The sequence below is a fragment of the Benincasa hispida genome, unplaced genomic scaffold, assembly GCF_009727055.1.
Source record: "Benincasa hispida cultivar B227 unplaced genomic scaffold, ASM972705v1 Contig736, whole genome shotgun sequence".
Classification (NCBI taxonomy): Eukaryota; Viridiplantae; Streptophyta; class Magnoliopsida; order Cucurbitales; family Cucurbitaceae; genus Benincasa; species Benincasa hispida.
The window spans coordinates 11,696-28,132 of NW_024065080.1; positions in this window are offsets into that span (position 1 = coordinate 11,696).

Genomic DNA, 16,437 nt, shown 5'->3' on the forward strand with positions numbered 1-16,437 from the left:
TAAAGGAGGAAAATCTTCATAAGTGTTTCAGGAACACATCTCGGTAAGCGGGTAGCAAGAGGGTATGAGCCACACTTACGACACAATTTGGGGAAAGAATGCTAACGAAACAAACCGTTGAGCAACGCACTGCGGATTTTGGGCTGGCACACAAGACGTCCGCGCCGAACACACCTAAGTGTAACTGAAGTGATTCGTCAAATGGGCCTTTAAGGTCAATGAAAGACCCTAGGATGGATAGTACCGCGGCACTTTGCCTCTCCTCACACCTCGTGACAAACGCGTTAGTATAAGATGCGTTTATCAGCAGTACGGCTTAAGTCACGAGTGTCTAAGGGTAAAACTAGCGTATGTGTTAAATGTGATGACGTGACAAAATAGGGGGATACACATTACCCGATGGTATGAAGCAAACTTGGGCGTTGGTAACGAGGACTATAAGCCTTCAACTTAAACAACTAATTAGAGAGCTACGTCTTTTGCTTAGACGGCACTAAAAATGAGTTAGTATGCCTAGTTTTCAATTTTAAGGAACAAAGTCCCTCCCACTCACACTGCCCTCACACCTACAACACACTCTCTCGCTGAAGCTTGAAAGAGCTCGGTTGGGGTATGTGAGCGTGCGTAAAGGAGCGAGAGTCCACTGCATTGAAGCTTGAGCTGTGAGACAACTAAATTTCAAGTTGCAAGAAGAATATTGCCATGGCAATTGAGTTGAAGGTTGAAGAGATCTATTCAAGTATTCAAGAATCTAAGGCACGTAGACAGAGTTGAAGAATTGGTGAAATTCCAATCTCACGGCACACACACACACCCACACACCCCTGGAATTATTCTAAGGTAACTCACCACACACGCACCCACTCACACACGCTCCTTATATGGTGAATTTTAATCATTTCAATCTGAAAGTGCACAATATACTCACACACACTCTCTGATTGGCCATGAACAAGTAGGTAATGCGACATCAGCGCATAAGCAAACCACACCTGACCCACACACACCGTAAGGTGGACAATGCCATGTCTGCATAAGCAAAGCCACACAATTTTGACTGCATCAAGGTATCTTGTGTAGCTATCCACACACCCTAGTTAGTCACAAGGTACACATCTCACACACTGTCGTCACTCGCCTTCACAACTCCCCCACCCAACACACTCACGGAATAACCATTCCATAGTAAAGGAAGGGAAAACGAGCTTGCAGTCGAACTTAGAGTGAAGGTTGCACACTCGCTCGCTATCTTGCAATCAAAAGAATCAAGCCTTGAGAGAAGCTAAGAACGTTGAGCCAACCCACACAAATTTATTATCCTTACAGGGCGACGCAGATAAAAGGAGCGCCTACAATCTTTAAGGAAAAATCCAAAGAACTGCAGCTCAGTCACTTCTTAGACCCAGAGGAAAAATTGAAACTTAGGTGGCTCATCATTATTTATTAATCTAGTCTTTATGTTCATGTCATGGGGCAACAGGTAGACTTGTGTTGAATATGACATGTTTAGACGAGCATATATACTAGTTTTCTAGGAATTATTCGTGGTCTGATGTTTAATCATTTTTGGGTTTTCAATAGTAAAATACTGTAATGCTTCCTATGTTGTGTGTGTTGAGATGGTGTTGTTAAAGATAGAATTAATGTGAACTATTAAACACGTTGTCAACAGGTGCAGGACAGCAGGTCTACAGGAATATGTTGAGGTAGTAGTTGTCATAAGAGCGCGCAGTTGTCAACTGCTGCTTCTTTACCAATCTCTTATTCTCGGCATTATGATGAGTTAGTACAGGGGAGTAAGTGTGCACAGCAGTCATTGTGTTATCAAATTATTAAGTGAGTTTATCACAATATAATGTTCTCTTAAAAAATATATCCGATCGATAGGTATTGTAGCAACTATTCGACTTCCTATCACCTCAAGAAGTTCTTAGAGCTTGAGAAAATCGAGTATTTAGTGAGCCCATATCGACCACAATATCAATTATTAAATTTTTAATAATCTTTGTAGATATTTCCATTGTTTGAGTTCGTTAATATACATCTAATACATTGATAATTTAGTAATATCTTTGAGCAACTCTACGTTTGCAGCGATTTAAGTTAAATGTTTTTCTTTTAGTAACAAATAATTCTCTAGCTATTTTCAATCACTTTTATTATTGGTATTTCAAATCTTGAAATTAACTTCCTTTTGAGGTTTTATTATATGAGTTTAGATAAGTTTCTTTGAGGAATTCATTTGTTTCAAGCGATTTTATTTTATTTTCAAATTTCGTACGAATCGGATTCTATAAATATTTACCCGATCTATGGATTTTCTAGAATCTTATGAGGTAGAGGTCAGATTTTTGAGAATCAAGAATTGCTTTTCCACATATTTTTTATGAAATTCATGATATGCTCTTTATCATGTTGCTAATTTGATTTTTTGATCGTTTTTTTAATTATGTTTTGCTTGCGTATAATATTACATATTGTTGGTTTGGTGCCCTAAATCTCGTGTAGCGTAGGTCTTATAGATTTGTAATATATTGTACAGAGATATTTTATTTTATGTGTGAGATAAAATATAAAAAATGGTTTCACTCTGACCATTTATGTAACATATTTAGATACTCATAAGAATAACAATTCAAACTATCCATACCAATTTAGTACTTCTGGTAATCTCTAAACCACAAGTATATTATTAAGAGACATTACAGGTGGATCAATGTTTGCTAGTGATAACTCTAAATGATCTGTAGATAGATGGATAAGGTTTGGATACCTTATCCTTGATGACAACTACTACGAGTACGACCGCGCGTTTGTAGGATGTCTAACAATCTGTTTAAGTGCTACAAAATGATCTGATTTGCTGATATTTATTGTGGAGACATTGAGGCGACGGATATTATATACATATAGGTAATTTGTACTCAAAGACCGAACCACGATAATGACGTCAGTCTCATAAATATTAATTAACGAACCCATTCATAGCTTAGACGACTACATTTCAACACCAGGCATGACCATTAGGTGACATGACACTGAAATCGTCGTGAATCAGTAGTGAAACTCTTTTGCTATTATTGAGAGGGGGGTCGCTATTGTTTGTATGGAATGGGGAAGGCTGTACGCAATCATATGCTGAGCTCATTTATTGTTTTCGAACGCAAGTTAGACTAATTTTCTTTTGTAAATAGTATTATATTATTTTTTAATTACAGCTAATATTAATATAAGTGTCTATAAGTTTAATTTCATTACATGTTTAGGTGTTCAAGATTCACCAGACTACACGCAACACTCAATTATTTATCAAAGTTATAAATAATTATCCGAATTTGGATAGTATGTATTCCTAAATGACTTTTAAGGAATAATAATTTCATCAATTCTATTATTTCACTATGAAACTGAATATCACACGAGTATGAATTATGAGTTTATATATATAAATGCAATGCATCAAGGACATATGCTTATAAAATGTAAAAAATGGAAATATCATATCAATGAGCCAATACTTATTTTGTTTTAATTAACTTTGTATAGGCATGCCTCCTATGCCTTAAAGTCAGCTCACGTATGAAGTACAAACATATATACATAATAATGCTCTGCTACTGATCATAATAAACATAGTCTATGCCTCAATAATATATTTATTAAGTATGCACTCACCACTTAATATAAGTTAATGGATGTAATGAAGCGATACAAGATGTATGTTATTAATCTATTCTGTTGTTATTTGTAAATATATAGTGTCCCTCATGTATGTCTTAGTAATGAAATGAGAAATCTATGAATGAAACATAAAACAAAAACTACTAATTATATGAAAATGTTATTAAATGTTGGTATTATTTTATTGAAAGATGTCATTCGATGCCAACACTGAGTGGTATTTAATTTGTTTTCTATTTATTCTAATAAAATCATATAATATATATATATAACGAGATATTCATAATTTAGCTGAAACCTAGTTTAAAATAATTTTTTTATGAAAAATAGCTTTTAAAATAACTTTAATTTTAAATACGCGCTTTATAAGTAATATTGATTTCAAACATAAGACCTAAGTATTTACCTCTCCTCACTAATAAAGATTAAGATATTATTAAACTCTTTAATTCTTTCAAATTAACAATATTAAAATAGGAATTTATAATTGATATCTTAATATAAAGATTAAAATTTTGTAAACAAATGATTATCACAATAACACAATACGTGGTTGACTCAATAAGGATACTCGTTTCTGTACTAGGCTACTGGGTAAGTTTAAGTTCGACTGTTGTAGAATCAAATACCACCAATCCATACAACTGCGACTACTCTTGGGAACAGGATGAGGAAATTAATCAAGATTTTGTTATTAAAAACACATGCAATCAATTGATTATGATTTAATTAAATGTTGTTTAATAGAATCACCTACTCACTTTATAAGTAATGTTTAAGCAAGAGTCTTAGAATGTGAAGTGTTACTTTTGGCACAATCAACATCCAAAATACTTTAGTCTGAAAATCATTATTTTGAAAGAATGAGTTCTAAGTTTCTTATATCCCTAAGAATCATAAAGACCATTATGTGAGGATCAATAGTAAATCGAAACAACAATCGACCGACAACCTGTTGTCTTAGATGATTCCCCTATTTGATGGATATTTGCTCAGAGATCACACAATAAAATGTAGAATCATCGTGAGAAGAATGTGTTAATTTATGTATAGGTGAGGGTGTGACAATGGTTGTTCTCATCAACATATTCTCCTATACAGGTCATCTTATAGTTTAGAATAGCATACCACCAATTTTCACTGTCGATGCAATCGAGGCACCTATGTGTGGTGTCCCCCTACGGAATTGGAGCTCAATTTGCATGATCTCTTTGCTCCTAAAGGTCACGGTGAAACAATAAGGATAGGCATGTGCACTTTAGTTATATATGCACCCCCAATCAATTTTTCCCTACGGGTGAGACTCCAATATGGAGAATTCGAATTCTACTAAAATCTAGCAATCATGATAGAGTTCATCAACTTAATTAAGATGAAGGATAAGCCGAGTTTATACAAATCTTTGAGACCAAAACAATTCGGTAGAAACGCTTGAGTGATCGTCCCATGTCTCAACACAGGATGTTACCTTTGTCTATTCGATTTGAAGTAGATCTCATGTATACAATGAAGAGGGTACCCTGCATCACTCCTAATGTGGCTGTCCTCATCTCACTGAAAACTTTTATCACTTGCAAAAATATGATGTTCACTTAGGTGTGCATTAGTGATATTGTAACTATATGTGACATGAAAATTTGACTTTTTGTTTTTCCAAATTGGGTGAATGCAAGAAAGGAGTTGATAGTAAAAACTATGATGTTTATTAAGCGATTGTTAACCTATTACTTTTAAACACTTAATTTGCGTCGACTTATCGTCGACAAATAACGGGCGTACATTAAATTTTTAGTACAACCTGAAAAATATACAATCAACACGATTTTAATCCATCGATGACTTTCATTTTGTCGCTTATGGAGAATTGTCTTCTTATTCCTACTCTAAATTACCACTCGAAATGTGTTGAAGGCGAGACGAGCACTAGGACACGAGCAAAAACGGAGAATGCCCCGAGACGTATACCGAGCAACTAAGAAAGCAATGAGCCCATGATCACATACGTCGGCTTCTTAAAGAAACATCTTCAATTGCTTGTATGCAGAGTATGGGGAGATCTGTATATGTTACGAGATGCATTGGTGTTCAGATGATTGATGATTATCCACGCCTTAACATAGAGGAGATGAAAGGACTTCTGACATGATTCAAAGCCATGAGGATAGCTCCATCCTAAATCTGTGTACCTGACTTAAGCCAAATCAGATCACATCTTGCTTCACAATGTAGACCTTCAGATATCTAACTTCTCTAATATCTCTTTCGCATGTCGATAACATAAGCTAATATAAGTAAGCGGCAAATGAATTATATATGTGAGATTGCACTCTTCCAGATCTATCATGGATAATATCATTAAGAGAGTGTTAAGTCCTTTCTCGTTCTTTTCATAGACTATTCCAAAATGATAGTAATAGCAGATGATAAATATATAAGATGGTAGATAAACGACTCTATATCCTCTCATATAACTCAATTGTCTATCTATCCTGATCTCATATGAATATAGCTATATGAAAAACCGATATATCGGTACATCTCTCAATGGACTGCAAAGAGATGCACAATATACACTCGAGTCTACCTATCATGCTAACCTATAACATGAACATGACCTATGATGGTGCGGTAATGAAATGTAAGAGCATGCTCCTCAAAAATGTATACTTGCTCAGAAAAAGAGCGTATAAAGGTCCATATTAACGAGCCTTAATTAAAGATATCACTGGATCTACTCTTATACATAGTGCTAAGTATGTATAATGATTTCAAGAGACGCCACTAATGTAAGCTAATGTCGTAATTCACAATTTTCACACGGATAAAGTTCCCTAGCTCTCACTCAGTCAAGACTATAAATGGCTCGAGAAGAACTTAAGTATGAGCGAGTCGATAACGGTGAGATACTATTGCGCGCACCATCGTCTCTCAAGCTAATCAGTCTATCTAAAGAGGGTACTCAGAGAGACCCACTGTCTCACATATAACAGCACAAGTATTTTTATATGTTATTTTAGATAAAATTCAGTTATTTTAGCTGCATTCCGATTGTACATATAAAGTGGAGATACGACCTTCCTGTGACTTCTTGTACGGTAAAACTATGTACATTCTATATTCAACTAACGACTATATTATATATAGTCCGTAAACGCTCTTCTCAACAGTGTGTATAAAGTACTCCTCAGTGTACATAATAAGTAAGTGATATCAATGCTAAAGACGGTTAACCACTCTGTATGAGTGTTTATTGTGCTAGAGTTAGCTCGTTTAACATACTAAAAGTGGACTCCCCTCTAACTATACTGTAAATTAGATTAATAACCAAACCTTTGGTTTCGTAACATATACAAATAAGATTTAAATAAGTATTAATATAAGTATCCTACCTAATCAGCTATAACACTGTGATTTGTGGTTAGAGCTCCAATAGCTACTACTAGCTTACATGCTCTCCTCATATTAGATAGTAGCTCGGCGTGGATAATAAATTGCACGCATCCACTATGTGAATATGTGGTCTTTTCCACTTCTCGTAAGTTTAGTATAAAAGTGAATAACAAACTTTCTATACTTATAGGATTAACTCAGTGGCTCATTTATGTTATTCAATTAAATAGCAAGGACTCCCACTCTACTCATATCTCTCATAAAAAAAATCCACGAAATATAATATCTAAAAAGTTTTATTAACAATAGAACATGTCATCATGTAGTGACATCCTCTCACAATAATTAAACTCTGTCTATAATACATCTATAGTGTCAACTAATATCTACTTAATATTGGAATAATCTAATGTATGACGCAGAGTGAGTAAGATGGACATGTATGACTTATCTATTATATAATAGTCTAATAAAAAATTATAGTACACGACATATATTTCCATTTAGTATAACTCTTATCAAGTTATGTCCAATGCTATACTAGTAATGATGCATATAAGATATTTATTTTATGATAATATACAGTGCTCATAAGACTGCTATCTTTGATTACTCATCACTTATCATACTCCCTATCTCATTCACTGTTACTGTGGTATTAGTGCGGCATAGTAACGAGCTCCAAACTATCATATAAGTCTCACTATCTCACTCACAAACAAATTTGTCCTACACGGGTAAACTATACGTTGGTTGAATTTATTTAAAGAGCAAACACACTAATTTATCACTATATTCTGATAAGTGAATCTAGTAAAATAAATAATGTTGACACTCGCATAATATATGTATCACATGTTAACACACATATACTCTCCGTCACTCTTCAACAATTCATCTCATAATAATCACATGTTATACAGTCTGTAACTAATTATCACAAATATTGATAAAGGTGATCTATATCTGCTCTTCTCACATTTAGTATGTGAATCCTGTATCCTCATTATCATCATACGTTCATTATCTGGACGCTATATATGAATCATAAAAAATCATACTTCATCAAAATGTGTGTCTGTCACATATCACTAAAAAAATAGTCATATTACACAACATACACAGTATAGATAATATTTATTAGTATCCTATCTTAATATACTACTGAGACTATAGATGTGAGCACCTTATTAATCTCGAAGCAACAATATATACATATCTCTTATCTACCACAATTACTTATTATAGAGTTTATTGAATATTTATTAGTACTCAATGACTTAGAGTGCCAAATACTGACAGCATCTGTTATCATTTAGGGTACAGAAATTTTGAAAACCATTAATAATGTACTCTCATCACAACATTGCAATACGCATGTCCGGAACGAAGTTATATCTAAACCATGATGTATACGACAAAAGGTGAATATTTAAAGCGGAAGCTTTTAACTTGTGCGTCTACAACCAGCTAATACATATTCAACACTTCTAAGCAACATATATATCGTTACAGAAGTAGTGACTACCATGTGTAATCCTCATAGGGATATGAGAAATATGAAAACTTTTTACTCTCGCCATACAGTATGCGAGAAGATCTATATAGGAAATAATGTTTAGTCTCTTAAGTGATATGATCTCATATCACTATCAGTGCAACAGTGCATAAGTTGCTTCAACAGACCAATGTGTAAACCAGATAATTACATTATCCTTAATAGATCATAAATTATATCGGCAATTCTGTGTTACGCATGGCAAGGTTACTGATCTCACATAATCACAAAGCCTCGATACTTGACATCGAGGAACCGAACCTGGAGCTTTGCTACATTGATGTTACAAGCACATTCGGCCAACATTATATTGTCATTTTTACACATTACGTCTCTCTTGTTAATAGTATAGCCTCTGTATAAATTTCCTACAGTAATACTATATAAAGTATAAACACACCGCACAGAAAATAACTGAACAACACATATATATTGTGCTCTAATATCTCCGCGATTATTGATAACACAAATCTCAGAGAATATTAAAGAAACAAAAGATTTCGATCCAAGTTCTAAAATATATATAAACTGTGCCTTTCTCTATGTGCTTTACTCCTGTGTCAGTAATCTCGGTACAACTGCACTACACAGCCTCCACCAATACATGCTCACACACCACTCCTACACGCCATTCTAACTCTTGATTGTTTGGCTTCACAGATCCAACTGGAGATGCGCGAAAGACCTCAGATATTTTCTGTCTCTATGATAGACAGGCCCATGGAGGGCTCTTTACTAGCCGCTCTACTTCATCTATGGTTTATAGCTAACTATGAACGCTGTTGTGATGGGTTGAAGTTAATAGCTCTCCTTTATCCTCTACTACTCCACTCCTATCTCATTTCTATTCTTATCCTCTAAGCATGGATCAATTCACCGGTTAGTGCGCTCTGCCTTGCGTATACATGAGTGAAGATATACGCAAAGAACAATACTTACAGAGCTACACACTTAAGTTCCTGCAGATGAACTGATGGTAAGACACTCATGATCGTCTCCTATTACTTCATTCCTCTTCATAACATTAATTCAACTCAAATCACAAGGATACTGCACCAATTCTGTTCATGCCGTCAATAGTGCGCCACAATGACAACAGAGAAACAATAATCACTGGTCTGTTCAGATGATAGGTTAAACTGACTTTCCATCTATAATGAATTTGGAGTCTGATATCACTAGATTGGCTCCCTTTATCAGATGACCTAGTACACTCTTTCACACAATTCCAAACTCTCAAACTAACGAATAACAAGTGTGACACACACTCCAATGTCCTTGCTGCATGTGCATCGATATATGCTGTAACAGATTACACTCAGGTCTCAAAATCCCAATGATGAAGCTTCAACTATCGTCCAGCCATACGTATGCATAACTAGAGCATTATTGAACGATCGATGTGAACTTTATGAAGACGCGCAGCTTAGTGATGATGGGCTCAAATGAGTTCTAGTGCACAAGATTCTACTCAACTGTCTAATCTTATTGAGATTTCATTCGTACTAATCCATATCTGCAACAGTGCTCTAAGTCCTACCCTTGCGAGAACAACCTGTCCGTACTCCGAGAATATTTCCGTGCTATCCACCAAAGGAGTATTTAAAGGCAGCTAGAAATATGTGAAAGAGAGAAGCTATCATTTCGCAAGAGATCACTAACTCAAGCGAATCAAACAAATGAAAAACTACTGCGCATAGATATCTAAAAATCCTTGATGGATCGTATTCATTCTCCTCATCTATCATACATGAGCTTCGTCTAATAATTTTTGCACGCCGTTAGCATATATAATTCCTACTATCCCCAAACAATAGCAGATGATAGCGCTCACTATTTAACGAGTTTAATGTAAAAGTCAGGATCAAGAAATAACGCTTGAATCACAGAGCTCAGGTCACTCTTAAACCAATATAATACCTAATCTCACTCTTGAGTGATCAATAATTCTAAGATTTCGCAAAGATAACCTCAATCATTAGTGAGCACAAAAAAAGATATATATCATTACAACCATTTTATTGGAAAGCAGTAACTATATTCCGCTACCCTCGATATAATCAGAGCAGTACTAGTTATATAACATGATCGAAACTTCGTATAATGTTTAAACGTTTTGAAGCTAGGTGAGCTGCTACGAAGACCTACGTTGTATTAGGGATAAGGACTCTATAGTATATCGCTACTTTAACTGTAGGGTTTGACCTCCTTCATATATGATACATTATACTCTTACTGTAGGTTAATATATCTTACTTCAGTAGTGCAGAACACATAATCATCGAACAAGATTGACACCACTTGTTATAGGGAGGAGCTGTGATACCCTAACTTCAGTTCAACCATTTGTTCTTGGCCTCCCACTCTCAGTGAGAGAATACTCTTGATTTAAATACCCGATAGAGGTTATCTTTCTACCTTAAATAATTTGTTTATGTAAGTGATGTACATCTGAGCGTTCCATGTCAGTATGTGCTATTATTATAATCTATGAGAGGATACTCCTCGCAGTCTTGCATCCACTCTCACTCAACTGCTATATCGATAACACAAATACAGAAACTATAATTACACTCTATGGAGTGAGTGACCACCAAAAGAGCTAAGTAGGATGTAAATCTACCATACCATTAATGGAGGATAAGGACGGAACAATATCATAGCTCACTACTATACTCCTCAATATCCAATCACACCTCAAGTGCATGTGCTGACCACAATACAGAAGACCTGCCCTCTCTCGAAGATAGGTTGCTATACCGTGGCGGTAGCAATGAAATATTTTTATCTTAGTCAATACTTCAGTACTACATTGACGACGAGGGTGTACCGTACAATTAAGAGGAGTTATGATTGACTTACAATTTACGACTATCCCAAACCTTACTAATTACACACCTCTCTCATCTCGATTACATCCATACTTAGTGTAGCTTACCTTATGATCTTTTATACAGTAGTGTGTCTAAATATACCTACTAAGAATTCACTATCTAGGGATCAGTCGTGGACCCGAACAATAGCAATACGTGTGGTCTGGATCTCGAGTAACTCTCTAAGATCAGGTGTAGCAGTTTTTCACAATATGAGCTGTGAGAAATTACTGCTCAAACAGAACCTTTGTTTTAATATTTTAGCACTCTGGGGTTAAACTTTATAGAGACCACAGAGATGCGAGCTATAAGATCTGATGATTATTTAATGTAACCTAATGTAGTTAATGTAAGTTATTCTATTCTCACAAAATAAGTATCAACATAATACTTTGATAAGACAAAAAGTGATTAACCATCAACTATAGAAGTTAGTAAATATAAACACTCATATTAACTTAAAATCTTTCATTATCCCACCATATAATCAATGTGCTGAGGGAGACTTAATGTCATTAGTATAATATATCTTTAAATAATTATAAACCACATTGCTACATCCTTTAATTCACACTCTCTACATATATTTTTAATACGGTGAAGTATTTGACCATAATAGGGGTAACGGCCATGTGGTGTTATCGCATTAAAAATAAATACTCCCCCAGTTCTACAATTACAAGGGTCTCATCTACTAGTCAATACCACGTAGCTCATAATGACAGAACACAACACGATATCAGTAACCAAAAAGAATAACTTTATATACCACTCATTATCTTCTATACACCACCATATATTAATCAGTATTTTATTGAAGACTCCACTAATATATTAACTCTGAAATCCTAAATTAGAATTGAATTAAAAAAGTATTATCTCTCACAACACTCTAACACTTATCCCAGAAATGGTAGCATATTAGAAAATAGCTCACACTGCTTACTGCTACAGAGAGTCTTTATGATCTCAAGTCTCAAGTTTATTTACACAGACCACTTATTTAAAATATATTTATATATCTAACTACAAATAACCTCATAGAAGTTTTATATATAACGCTACAGAAGAAATTAGTAGTGTATATTGAGTTAACATTCTAAAAAGTGCGTGATATGCACTCTAACAATATTTCACATATGTATATTGATATAACCTATGATTTAATTTTCTTAAACATATTATATATCATATTTACATATATTAAAATGGGAAACCAAATGTAAAAACACTCAATTGCATCGAATGACATACTTTTTATAAAAAATATATACCATTATTTAACTATAAATAATCTATCAAAGTGGGCATTCTCGCTAATTATCTTTTGACATAATGCTATCTACAAGCATTTCTTCATTAATTACATTACCCAAATAATAATATGTCCAATACATTTTAACATCGTAATAATTATATTATTATTAATATGTATATATCAGTATATAAGATTATATAAAAACAAGTGCAATATATTATCCATTATCATACCAAAATATCTATATATCAATTATAAACCAATACTATGTTAATATAACAATTAATCACTATAACATGTATGTTCTAACTTTATGCTAACACACTAATACATCATCTAATGCATTGCTACAGCATATATGTTCTACTTATATTCTACATACTATAACACTTCATACTAAATGAAGCATTCAGCTATAATAATCAAAATCAAGTCATACATATATATTATTTATAACAATATTTATATTAATTAATTATACAATGAGTGGCTATTGATACATTAAACACGAGTTGCCATAACTATGGTTTGAGATTATTATTCAAAGATTTATTGAACATACATTTTACAATGACTATATATTATATATAAAAAAAATATATAATCTATACATCAAATTCAATAATTGGAATTATTAACTTATTTTTTTCAAAAAAATTTATTGGACTGAGTGAAATTGAACATCACCCTTATTAATATCACTCATATTAAATAAATAAATTATTATAAGAGATCTCATAAACTTACTTTAAATATTAATATAAAATTTTAAAATTCACATTAAATTAGTCAAAACTAATATATCGTTAAAATACTCTTTTAACTCAAATAACATTAACAATCTATCATACAACTTGGGCTCATCTAAATCAAAATTGTATTCTCTAACATAATTGAATTGATTAAAATCATAATCATTCCTCTATTTTTTCTTTGGTGAGATCAGCTAAGATCAAGAATGATTTGGTCAATGGACCTTTATCCGATTTCCAATACAAAAGTCTCAACCCAGGAACCAATATAAGATATCTACTCTGAAAGATAACAAAGAAGTGTAGAATTATAACTACTACTATTAATAAGTCATAAATATTATAATAATAAGAATCCTCCGATAGATTCAATCTTAATATAAGTTATCCTCCTATGGTGTGGAAATTGTAATGGTCTCTTACTGAATTGAATGGTGTTCTGTATTATTCATGAGATCTTATGGATCCATTTCATTTGGATATTTTCCTCAAACAGTTTCATATACAATAAAGTATTATACCGTTTTTAGTTAATTAATTAATATAGGGTGGATAAAGATAGATCTTGCATTAGCAACAACACCTACGTGGCAACCACATATCATACCTTAATATGATATCAGGATCTAGGTAATTAACATCATCTATTAGAGTAATAATACAACGTTAAGAATGGGTATAGAACAGTCAGATCCACTTAATGTAACATTCGATCAAAGAAGCTGGTTTAGTATCGTTAATGTGCTTCCCACGTTGAGTATCATATTCAGGTATAATGGTTAAAACACAACGCATATCAAACATCTTACACGAGACATTTTTAGGTATATCACTCAAACATTATCCACCTGATGTCTTCATTATAATATATATGATGTTAACCAGCATTTACACTAGGAAAGAATATACTTTGGTATGAGTAAAAGTTTACGTGATTTACTCGAGTTAATTTTACTAAAAATGATTTCAAATTAAAAACTTTTTATTATTTTATTAAATAAATTAAAATATTGTACAACTTATAACGTTACAAACTAAAGTACCCTACTCGTGATTTATAGGAGGCACCTTAACGAAAAACCCTACCCAACTCTACAATGAAATGAAATATTCAATTTAATTTCACTAAAAGCAAAAAGCATTAAAATTATAAAAACAAAACATCTATAATAAAATTATAGTAAACATGAACATAATCAGTCAATTATTTTCATATGTTTCTCCTTAATCTATAAAAGATATTAGTGAGGAAATCTGATCTCGAGATTCTCTCTCAAAAATAAACTAACGTGACTTCCCTAACTCAAGAAGATTCCTAAGGAAATCATATCAGGACTCCTAATATTTATAACCATATATCGGATTCGGAACATATTTACTAACATAAATAACAAAATCGCTTGTAAACATAAAATATATTAAGGTAGATAAAATGAATATCGGTAAACCTCTACTCTAGAATAATAAACCTCAACAAGGAGGTTTAATTTCATTAAAAGATTTGAAAAATAATACAAAAAGTATTTGAAATGCTAGAGAAATTTGACTAGGATAAAAAAAACATTTTCAATTTAAATTGTGCAAAGCAACATTGCCAAGTATTATAAAATTTATTAAACAAAATCGTAATTTATAAGTTTAAATAAACAAAAAACTAAACTCAATGATATCTCAAAGATATTAAAAATTTAATAATTGATAGTTGGTGGTCGATTATTTGGGCTCCTAAATATCGATTTTCTCACCTTAATGATTTCTTGATAATGATCGGACTTCTCAAATATTTCTAGTGAATTCCATCGTCGGTTATAATTTTTACAATAAAGAATTAATGTTAATTAAAATATTTAATAATTTAAACAAACTTGTCACACTTCTTCCCTTGAAAAAGAACACTTTCCCCTGATTACCCTCCTAATGCGAGAAGAGATGTGAAGACAGCAGTTGCCAACCCTCTTATGACAACTACTACCCAACATATTCCTGTAGACCTGTGTCCCTCGCACCTGTTACACCTGTTTAATAGTTCATAATTTACTTTAACACACAATCTCAACAACAACATAAAGCATACAGATTACTATTAACCAAAAATATTAACTTCAACACGAATAACAATTCTAGAAAACTAGTATACTACAACCACTATTCAACACAAGTCTACCCTGTTCCCCATGACATGAACATAAAGACTAGATTAATAAAATATGATGAGCCACCTAAGTTTCATTTTTCCTCGGGTCTAAGAAGTGACTGACTGACACTTCTTTGGATTATTTCCTTAAAGGATTGTAGGCCTCCCTTATATGCGTCTGCCCTGTAAGGATAATAATAGTTTTTGGCTAACGTCTTAGCTTCCTCTCAAGCTTATCTTATTATTCAGAATAACACATGTTGAACTTTAAACCTAGTTCGACACATCGTTTCCTTCCTTTACTATGCGATGTATCCTTAGTATATTATATTTAACACATAACCACATTTAACCAAATTTTTACCTTGTGACTAACTAGGGTGTGTGGTAGCTCACACAAGATACCTTTATGCGTCAAAATGTGTTGGCTTTGCTTATGCGACAATGGCTTGTCCACACTTAACATTTGCTGATCAGTTGTTTGCTTATGCGTGGATTGCAGTTACCTACTTGTTCATCCAATCAAATTTTCATATTTTCACTTTCAGATTGAATGACTTAAATTCCAAGTATAATCTCATGAAACTTCCTTCTAAAAACTTACCTTAGAATTCCAGCTTCTGATTCTTTTCCTTCAAACTTGGAATTCACCAATTCTTCAACTCGTCTACGTGGCCTTAGATTCTTGAATACTTGAATAGATTCTTCAACCTTCAACTCAATTCCATGGAAATATTCTTCTTGCAACCTTGAATTAGCTTCCTCACAGCTCAAGCTTCAAATCAGTGGCA